Source organism: Pelobates fuscus, chromosome 7 (assembly GCF_036172605.1).
Source record: "Pelobates fuscus isolate aPelFus1 chromosome 7, aPelFus1.pri, whole genome shotgun sequence".
NCBI lineage: Eukaryota > Metazoa > Chordata > Amphibia > Anura > Pelobatidae > Pelobates > Pelobates fuscus.
In genome coordinates, this window is record NC_086323.1 from 195,969,420 (window position 1) to 195,980,826 (window position 11,407).

Sequence of the window (11,407 nt, forward strand, 5' to 3'; positions counted from 1 at the left end):
AGGATAGTTGGAGTTGTGGTCTGATATAGCTATATGGGATTGGAGATTTTGAGATGTTAGTTTAAGATTGCTTTTATATTGTGTCTATCCGTGTTTCCTAGGAGGGAGACAGAGTGTGTAGTTGCGTGCCCATAAATGTGATTTCTGTATTGGCATATCTGCTGGGTACCGATTATGTGTTTCTACAAAGATACTGTTATATGGTTTGAAATTAATTGTTGTTTATGAGCTTAGTACTTCAGCAGGATGTGCTAAAATGTAGAATGAGGTGGAAGTTGAAATGTTGAGATTATGGAAGAATAAGCAGTCTATATTCACTGTTTTGGCATATAAGCAAGATGCGAAGGAAGAGATTGGTAATATGATTTGTGTTGGAAGGATGAGGCAGGTTTGAAGTCTGGAGATGATATGGATCTCCTTAAAATGCAGTCATGCCTTGGTAATATGTTGCCACAGTATTCTTTGCTTGTGAAATAATTGATTTCAGACTGGGCCAATTAGGGTGGCTAAGATTTTCTTACCAAGGTTATAGAAAAGGAAAATGCAGGTTGTTTACTTAAGAAAAGGTTTTTAGGAAGTAAGGTTGCTTATTATGCTCAGGGATTGCAACACTGTCCACCTACACAGGCTGAGAGCGAACATGGGATGGAGCACATAACGCCCGTGGATGGGGTGGTCAAAGAGGGGCAAGGGGATGGAGACAGGGAAATCAGGGTTATAGTGGCAGGGGTAACCAAGGAGGAATAGAAAGGAACACTTGTTTTAACTGTGGCCAGTATGGCCACTGGAGGAATGAGTGTCCACACCCCAGGAAACCCCAAATACCCCAACAACCCCACAATTCTCAAAATATGCCCGGTAGATAAGAATAACACCAGACCCACTCCCAACACCACTGGCCAGCATATCGCTTAGTTCAGGACTTTAGAGCCCTGAATGGTTTAATTGTGCCCATTGCACCCATTGTCCCTGATGTGACATCCCTCATTACAGCCATTTCACATGATGCCACTTGCTTCACTGTCATTGATTTAAGTAATGCATTTTTTCTATACCTATTGATCAAGAGACACAGCTACTTATGGTTTTTATTTAAATTTTTGAAGGCTGTCAGTTTACCTGGACACGCTTACCCAAGGCTATGTGGATTCCCCAGCTGTTTATTCGTTGGTACTCCAACATACTCTAAAAAACATGGACTCCGGTCTTGGTTCCGTCCTTTTGCAAAATGATGATTTGTTATTATGTAGCCCTAGCTATGAGGCAAGCACTGTGGATACTGTCAGCAACTGTGGGTCACAAGGTTTTTAAACACAAAATGCAATTGTGTAAATCAAAGGTTTATTACTTAGGTTTTGTTCTGGCTTCAGGCACCAGACAAGTCCAAAACGTATTGAGGTCATTCAGAGGATTCCTACACCCACTACTCGGAAGGAGTTGCTCACCTTCCTCGGCATGATTAATTACTGCTGCCAATGGATCCTTGAATGCTCCCATTATGACTCAATCCTAAGGCAGGCTGTACGTTCTGACAGCCCTGAAAATGTCTGTTGGTCACCAGACATGATAGCTGCATATATTGCCCTCAAGGTTGCTATTGTACAAGCCCCGGCTTTAGGACTACCTGTTTATTGTAAATCATTTTATTTGTATGCTCAGGACAAACTGTAAAACCATGGCCGCGGTCTGTGCATAAGAGCAAGGAGGCGGTATGCGTCCCATAGCATTCTTTTCCAAAGTAGCTTGAGCACAGGGTATGCCGGTTGTCTCAGAGCATTGACAGCATGTGCAATGGCTGTTGAAACTGCTACTACTATTACACTAGGGCATCCTACAAAACTTCATGCCAGTCACCAGGTCACTCAGCTGATAACAAATCTCACTACACAACACATGACAGCCCAGCGCTTAAGAGTTATGAGATTCTTTTTCTTAATACCCAGAATCTGTCTATTGTCTATAGTATTGTTAATTCTGGTCCTGTTTGTTTTGCATGCTATTCTCATTTCTGCTTCTGACTCTGTCTATACCATCTAAGCCTCATAATTAGTGATGACATTTCCAGAGGAAATGCCTTGGCTGACAAAGTGGCAAAAGGAAGTTGCAGCCATAATGTTTGGATTAAACAAGGTTTAGAGAAAGATCAGAATGATCTGTTCTCTAAAGAGGGGAGAATAGGTGAGAATAGGCATAATTGAAGCAAACAGTCTTTTGTAAGATAGTGTGAACCATGTATGAGAACACATCCTAATATTCCACACGAATCACAGCACGAACATTTGCCCCCTCCAGCTGCTCTTTTTACACACTTACAGATTGATTTTATTCATGTATCCAAAATTGGTAAGAATACTTACTGGTCATAGTTGATCAGTTTAGTAGATGGCATGATGGCCTTTGTGACATCTAGGGAAGATGCTAGGACTGTAGTGAAGATTATTGTTGCTGAAATTATTCCCAGGTATGGCGGCTCTCTGCAGTATTGGCTCTCATAATGGCTCGGTTTTTGCCAGTAAGGTTACCAAGGAACTTGCTAAATTCTTGCAAGTTGCCTGGAAGTTTCATATACCTTATCATCCACAGTGTACAGGGGTAGTTGAAAGGATGAATAGGACTATTAAGGAAAAGCCCAGAATTTACCCAGGAACATGGGTAAATTGGACTAGATATCTACCAGCTATTTTAGCTGATATTAGAATGAATCCCCACAAGGTGACTAAATTATCTCCAATTGAGATTTTGATGGGATGACCTTTTCCCACACCCTGGGCCAGGGAACCGCTTGTTATAATGTCTGGGGATTTACAGCTAATACAAGAATATGTACAGGAATTGTTGATAAAACTGAATGGTATGTATGACAAAGTTTCTTCGTAGTTTTCCCTTACCTTCACAGGAAGCTACTCATCCATACCAGCCCGGTGACAAGGTGTATATCCGTCAGCTGAACAGAACCAGCAAAGGAGGATACCCTTTTGGACCACCTGCTACTGTGATTGCTGTAACCAGAACCGCTGTCCTCACAGATTCCGATGACATCTGGATTCACGCATCCCGAATTAAGCTGTGTCCAAAGAGGGGAGCCAAGGAAGACAACACCACTCCTCGCTCGGAAACAGAAGAAGTTCCCCTTAGCGAAGCATCATGGCTTTCACACCGTATCGTAGATTGAGAGGATCATACGTACCTGAGACCAAGATTATGTTGTGCGCTATGCTTTCTGGAGTTGTTATACTCCCTCTGATATTGTTCCTTGAATGCCATTATGAGTACAAGTCAATGGCAAGTTTGAAACCTGTTTGTGTCTGGAGAAAAGGACTTTGACACGATGAACAATTCTTCAATACCCCCAGCCCAATTAGGCCTTAGCCCCTCATCTAGCTTTTGTCACACACGCTCCCTCAAGAACTTTTCTCCACCACCTTTCTATCAGCATGTAATATGCAATCATTCATTCACTGAACGCATTTGGATGAATTGGACAAATAGTAACCCTTATAAGTACCAGTTACCCATATGGAATGTGTCCACAGCTAATGAAACCGATGCATTATGTTTGTTTGAAGGTTCACGGAATATTGTTAGATTTTATAACGCAGAAATGTGCATAGTTAAGGTTACTAATTACACTAATATCTGTGTCACATTATTTAATAGAAGTTCTGATGGTAAGAAGAAAAACAGGTTTTGGGATATATATTATAAGAAAATTAATAAGGTTGCATATCAATATAAACAGACAGGCCGTATTACCTTTAATAATGATTATATAATTGGTACCATTAATTGGAGAAGGGGACAAATGTTAGTCATTATGAACGACACACACACCCTTTCCATCCACATGTGTTAATACAACTGCCTTCCTACAAGCTGTACGTGTGCCATTAAAAATCACTACTCCTTTTTGTAACATTATGTAACACAGCAAACAAAAGGCAGAAAACGGAATGGTATGACACACTGTTAGGAGGTGCTGGAACCATTATGGGTATACTAAATAGTTATAGATATGGAGACCCTCAAGAATAAGTTAAACACAGCCAGCATGCATATAGGGACTGGTTTCCATGCTACTGCAAACTGGGCTCCAACTGTTGTTAAATCACAGGTTACAGGATTGGATTTAGATAAATCAATGTATAATTATTTAGATAACTTAACTGTTGCAACTATGAAATTCACAACAGGTCTAAGTAATTGGAGTATTTGTGCCATCAGGTATTTATGGATGCAACAACAAGGATTGGCATTAGAAAACCCACTAATGATTCTTAAATTAGAGAAGATTAGAAGAATGCTTAACCACACAGATAATGAATGGTTACTTCTAAAAAACCCAATCCACTAAATGCAATGAATGGTTAACTGGTAATGTTTCATATTTTTCATGCTCATGCTATTTTACACTATGTCATATATCAAAGGATGTTAAATTAGCTTGTCAATTTAACACATTACCAGTACCAGTTTATGATCTCTTTGCCAGAAATTTAACCTGGTGGGCACCTACATACACAGGTAGCCACACATATCTTAAAAGGAGAACTCCTTCAGGTGAGTTCACAAATTCAGAATGATTTAGCCCATCAATGGTATGACACTTTCACTGGTTGGTCCCTTACTGGATCCCAGATAATGAAATCATTCTTCTATCCGCTTGTTATTGTAGTTCTGATTTTATTGTGTATGAATTTTTATAACTGCCACCTTACTTGTATATTGAGGAAGAGAATACAGAAATTAATTCATAATGCAGAACAGAAACAATTGGAAATTCTCCTCTCTGCCACTGGAGGGTATCAACCCATCTTTAAAACTGGGCCTTAGGAATTACCACATGGGAATCGAGGTGAAGAAATTAATGAAAGTCCCGCAGGGAGTGACTAGCACCCCTGAAAATACCATGTGGAAGTTTCTCTGTCCTGGTAAGATTTTATCGATAAGATGAGCAAATTTTATTATTGCTCAAAGAGGGGAAATGTAAGAAAATGAAATTAACTTTTCTGATATATGTATTTTATGCTTAGATAAGGTTTATTATCAATATTGCTGAACTGAAAGGATATGAACAGTTAAACTACTTTTTGCTTTGTATGCTTTAACTCAATGTACGTCATAGATATGCTGACTGTGAAAGACTTGGACAATAACATTTTTCCTTATAGGATGTATGACAAGGTGATAATATGCTTAGTATACAATTCTATAGGATGTAAGACAATGCTAAATACTCAGGATGTCTGGCCTCGGATCCAGACATATTCAAAGAAGGTCTTATCTTACCAGCCAGAATAACATGTGATATTTAAGGAAGTAATCAATCTTATATTCTGAATGGCATATCTCATGACACATGTAAATACAATTGTATAAATGCCCGATTCACAGTAATACAAATTGAGAACTTGTCATGCACCTTTCGTGTGTCTGTTATTTGCTGAGCAAGTTTCTCCCGTCAATTGATGTGGTGACCGAGAGATACAGAATTGAGGGAATTGAGTCCAAGACAGCATTAACCCTTTCATCTTTACGCTAATAATAAACATGTCACTCAGGAGCTGGTTCGGGAAAAACTGTGTATTGTGCAAAGCTTCCCTAGAGGGGACTACTGGTTAACACCACAGTATCCACATAATAATGTAGTCACTATTGTGTATAATAATACTGAGTATCTATACTCTGATAATAAACATGTCTCTCTGTATAATAATACTGAATATCTTTACGCTAATCATAAACATGTCGCTGTATAATAATACTGAGTATATATACGCTGATAATAAACATGTCGCGCTGTATAATAATACTGAGTATCTATACACTGATAATAAACATGTCGCTCTGTATAATAATACTGAGTATCTATACGTTGATAATAAACATGTCGCTCTGTATAATAATACTGAGTATCTATACACCGATAATAAACATATCGTTTTATATAATAATTCTGAGTATCTATACAGTGATAATAAACATGTCACACTGTATAATATTACTGGGCATCTATACACTGATAATAAACATGTCTCTCTGCATAATAATACTGAGTATCTATACACTGATAATAAACATGTCGCTCTGTATAATTATACCGAGTATCAATACGCTGATAATAAACATGTTGATCTATATAATAATAATGAGTATTTATACACTGATAATTAACATGTTGCTCTGAGTATCTATACGCTAATAAAAATGTTGCTCTGTATAATAATACCGAGTATCTATACACTGATAATAAACATGTCTCTCTGTATAATAATGAGTATGTATACGCTGATAATAAACATGTCGCTCTGCATAATAATACAGAGTATCTATACGCTGATAATTAACATGCCTCTCTGTATAATAATACTGAGTATCTATACGATGATAATAAACATGTCGCTCTATATAATAATACTGGGCATCTATACACTGATAATAAACATGTCTCTCTGCATAATAATACTGAGTATCTATAAGCTGATAATTAACATATTGTTTTATATAATAATTCTGAGTATCTATACAGTGATAATAAACATGTCACACTGTATAATAATACTGGGCATCTATACACTGACAATAAACATGTTGCTCTGTATAATAATAATAAACATGTTGCTCTGTATAATAATACTGAGTACCTGTTATGTTTGATGATAGCTGACTTACAATAACATACCGTCTATTAACCCCTTCAGGACGGAGTCAATAGTGCACGTTCTGATCAAAACAAAACGTAAACAAAAACTGGAATTTGCGCTATATGTCTGTTCACCCGTAGTTCCCCTCTTTCAAATTATATGCACCCACACTTATTATATATCATTTTGTTCAGGAGAAACAGGGCTTTAATCTATCATTAACTATTCATATATGGAACATCATTTATTATGAATAAAAGTAAAAAAAATGTGAGAAAATAAGATTTTTTTTTAAATTTGCATTTCCGTCTGACATTTTAACTGTGAATGTCATAATACTGTTAGGTTTTACTGCAAAAAAAATGCACATATTTGTAATCAGCGATGTCTCACGAGTACAACAGTACCCCCCATTAACAGGTTTTATGTTGTTTTGGAAAGTTACAGGGTCAAATATAGAACATTACATTTTCAAATTGAAATTTGCCAGATTGGTAATGTTACCTTTGAGACGGTGTGGTAGCCCAGGAATGAGAATTACCACCATAATGGCATACCATTTGAAAAAGTAGACAAGCCAAGGTATTGAAAGTGGAGTATGTTTAGTCTTTTTTAGTAGCCACTTAGTCACAAACACTGGCCAAAGTTAGCGTTCATATTTGTTTTTGTGTGAAAAAAGCAAAAAACGAATATTTGGCCAGTGTTTGTGACTAAGTGGCTACTAAGAAAGACTGGACATACCCCACTTGCAATACCTCGGGTTGTCTACTTTTGCAAATGGTATGCCATCATGGGGGTAATTCTCATTCCTGGGCTGCCATATGCTCTCAAAGGCAACATAACCAATCTGGCAAATTTCAATGTGAAAAAAATGAAATGCAAGCCTTATATGTGACTCTCTAACGTTCCAAAACACCATAAAACCTGTACATGGGGGGTACTGTTATTCTCGGGAGACTTCACTAAACACAAATATTAGTGTTTTAAAACAGTAAAACATAATACAACAATAATATAGACCATAAAAGTGCAGTTCGCTTGTAAAAAATGCAAAAAACTTCACTTTTACTTAAAATATCATCGTTGTAATACAATTTACCAGTTTGAAACATGAATATTTGAGTTCAGCGAAGTCTCCCGAGTAAAACAGTACCCCCTATGTACAGGTTTTATGGTGTCTTGGAGAGTTACAGGGTCAAATATAGTGCTTGCGAATTAAATTCTCTGCACTTTCTCCCTGTGTTGTCAGGCATGTCAATCAAATTTTAATTAATCAAATCACATAATTATGTTAAAAGATAATTTAAATATACATGTAGAATTTTAATATATATGCATTTATAGGTATTTAAATTCTACGTGTATACTAATGTAATCTTTTATGTAATTATATGTATTTATCTATATATATATATTTGCGGTTATTTGTATTTTATATATAGATAGATATATATAGAATGTCATTCTAAGTGTATTTTGTTACCGATATATATATATTAATAACAAAATACAGTTAGAATGAAATTACATATGCATATATAATTTATATTAAATTTTGTTTCAATATTTTATTTATTTATTTTATTATTTAATTTATTTATCATTTTAATTATACGTATTTATATATAATATATATATGTACATCTATTATATATATAATATATATACATATTATATATATGTAACGTCATTCTAAGTGTATTTTAATATTAATATATATACTTATATTAATATTAAAATACACTTTGTATGACGTTACATATATATAATATGTATATATATTATATATATAATATATATACACATATTATATATATATAAAAATATATTTAATTTATTTTTACACTTGTCTTTAATTTATTTATTATACTTCCCACCAGCAGGGGGACTGTCTGATATTTCAAACAGTCCCCCTGCTGGCAGATCCACAGCCAGCTATAGGGGGCCATGTGATTGCTCTTTGAGAGCGATCACATGGCCCCCGGGGGCCTCATTTGCCGTGGGAGGGCTGCCTGGGCTGTGAGGCAGTCCTCCCGAAGCAGATCGCGGTGGAGGTAAGTATAACTTACCTCCTGGGGCTGCAAGCCGTTACGGCGTGCTATGCCGTCATAACGACTTTAAAGCCCACTTAACCCGTGACGGCATAGCACGCCGTAACGGCGTTAAGGGGTTAATCAGCCAGGATTTATTGATCACAAGTCACATATTATGTTCGATCCCTTTGTTGATATACACATTCCTGCTGTAACATACACCCAACATGGCCGAACTCCATGCACACACTGGGAAGAGAGCAAATCTAGGGGGTGTATCCATCCCAGCATGCCTTGCACACTTACTACAGGAGCTGGCTAGGGAAAAACTGTGCATTGTGCAAAGCTTCCCTAGAGGGGACTGCTGGTTTACACCACAGTATCCAAATAATAATGTAGTCACTAGTGTGTATAATAATACTGAGTATCTACACACTGATAATAAACATGTCGCTCTGTATAATAATACTGAGTATCTATACACTGATAATAAACATGTCGCTCTGTATAATAATACGGAGTATCTATACACTGATAATAAACTTGTCGCTCTGTATCATAATACGGAGTATCTATACACTGATAATAAACATGTCGCTCTGTATAATAATACTGAGTATCTATACGCTGATAATAAACAAGTCGCTCTGTATAATAATACGGAGTATCTATACACTGATAATAAACATGTCGCTCTATATAATGATAACGAGTACCTGTTATGTTTGATGATAGCTGACTTACAATAACATACCGTCTATTAATCAGCCAGGATTTATTGATCACAAGTCACATATTATGTTCGATCCCTTTGTTGATATACACATTCCTGCTGTAACATACACCCAACATGGCCGAACTCCATACACACACTGGGAAGAGAGCAAATCTAGGGGGTGTATCCATCCCAGCATGCCTTGCACACTTACTACAGGAGCTGGTTAGGGAAAAACTGTGCATTGTGCAAAGCTTCCCTAGAGGGGACTGCTGGTTTACACCACAGTATCCAAATAATAATGTAGTCACTAGTGTGTATAATAATACTGAGTATCTACACACTGATAATAAACATGTCGCTCTGTATAATAATACTGAGTATCTATACACTGATAATAAACATGTCACTCTGTATAATAATACGGAATATCGATACACTGATAATAAACTTGTCGCTCTGTCTCATAATACGGAGTATCTATACACTGATAATAAACATGTCGCTCTGTATAATAATACTGAGTATCTATACACTGATAATAAACATGTCGCTCTGTATAATAATACTGAGTATCTATACACTGATAATAAACATGTCGCTCTGTATAATAATACTGAGCATCTATACACTGATAATAAACATGTTGCTCTGTATAATAATACTGAGTATCTATACGCTGATAATAACATGTCGCTCTGTATAATAATACTGAGTATCTATACGCTGATAATAAACATGTCACTGTATAATGCTGAGTATCTATACGCTGATAATAAACATGTCACTCTGTATAATAATACTAAGTATCTATACGCTGATAATAAACATGTCACTCTGTATAATAATACTGAGTATCTATACGCTGATAATAAACATGCCTCTCTGTATAATAATACTGAGTATCTATACACTGATAATAAACATGTCGCTCTGTATAATAATACTGAGTATCTATACACTGATAATAAACATGTCGCTCTATATAATAATACTGAGTATCTATACGCTGATAATAAACATATCGCTCTATATAATAATACTGAGTATCTATACGCTGATAATAAACATATAGTTTTATATAATAATTCTGAGTATCTATACAGTGATAATAAACATGTCACACTGTATAATAATACTGGGCATCTATACACTGATAATAAACATGTCTCTCTGCATAATAATACAGAGTATCTATACCCTGATAATAAACACGTCGCTCTGTATAATAATAATACACATGTCGCTCTGTATAATGATACCGAGTACCTGTTATGTTTGATGATAGCTGACTTACAATAACATACCGTCTATTAACCCCTTCAGGACGGAGTCAATAGTGCACGTTCTGATCAAAACAAAACGTAAACAAAAACTGGAATTTGCGCTATATGTCTGTTCACCCGTAGTTCCCCTCTTTCAAATTATATGCACCCACACTTATTATATATCATTTTGTTCAGGAGAAACAGGGCTTTAATCTATCATTAACTATTCATATATGGAACATAATTTATTATGAATAAAATTAAAAAAAAAGTGAGAAAATTTGATTTTTTTTAAAATGTGCATTTCCGTCTGACATTTTAACTGTGAATGTCATAACACTGTTAGGTTTTACTGCAAAAAAATGCACAGATTTGTAATCAGCAATGTCTCACGAGTACAACAGTACCCCCCATTAACAGGTTTTATGTTGTTTTGGAAAGTTACAGGGTCAAATATAGAACATTCCATTTTCAAATTGAAATTTGCCAGATTAGTAATGTTACCTTTGAGACGGTGTGGTAGCCAGGAATGAGCATTACCCCCATAATGGCATAGCATTTGAAAAAGTAGACAAGCCAAGGTATTGAAAGTGGGGTATGTTTAGTCTTTTTTAGTAGCCACTTAGTCACAAACACTGGCCAAAGTTAGCGTTCATATTTGTTTTTGTGTGAAAAAAGCAAAAAACGAATATTTGGCCAGTGTTTGTGACTAAGTGGCTACTAAGAAAGACTGGACATACCCCACTTGCA

At 36.0% G+C, this 11,407-nt stretch overlaps 1 protein-coding gene across 3 annotated transcripts in view; it reads right to left on the bottom strand.

Moving 5' to 3' along the window:
• Positions 1–9,542, bottom strand: part of LOC134568423 (oocyte zinc finger protein XlCOF7.1-like) — a 29,136-nt gene extending 19,594 nt beyond the window's left edge. Inside the window, exon 1 of one of the 3 annotated variants that reach the window (XM_063427005.1) lies at positions 9,429–9,542. The gene's annotated coding sequence lies outside the window, so the exon portion shown is untranslated. Of the gene's footprint in view, positions 1–6,641; positions 6,661–9,390 lie in introns of those variants that run through there. The other 2 variants (XM_063427006.1, XM_063427007.1) reach the window with 2 other exon arrangements.
• Between the last annotated feature and the right edge of the window lie 1,865 nt (positions 9,543–11,407).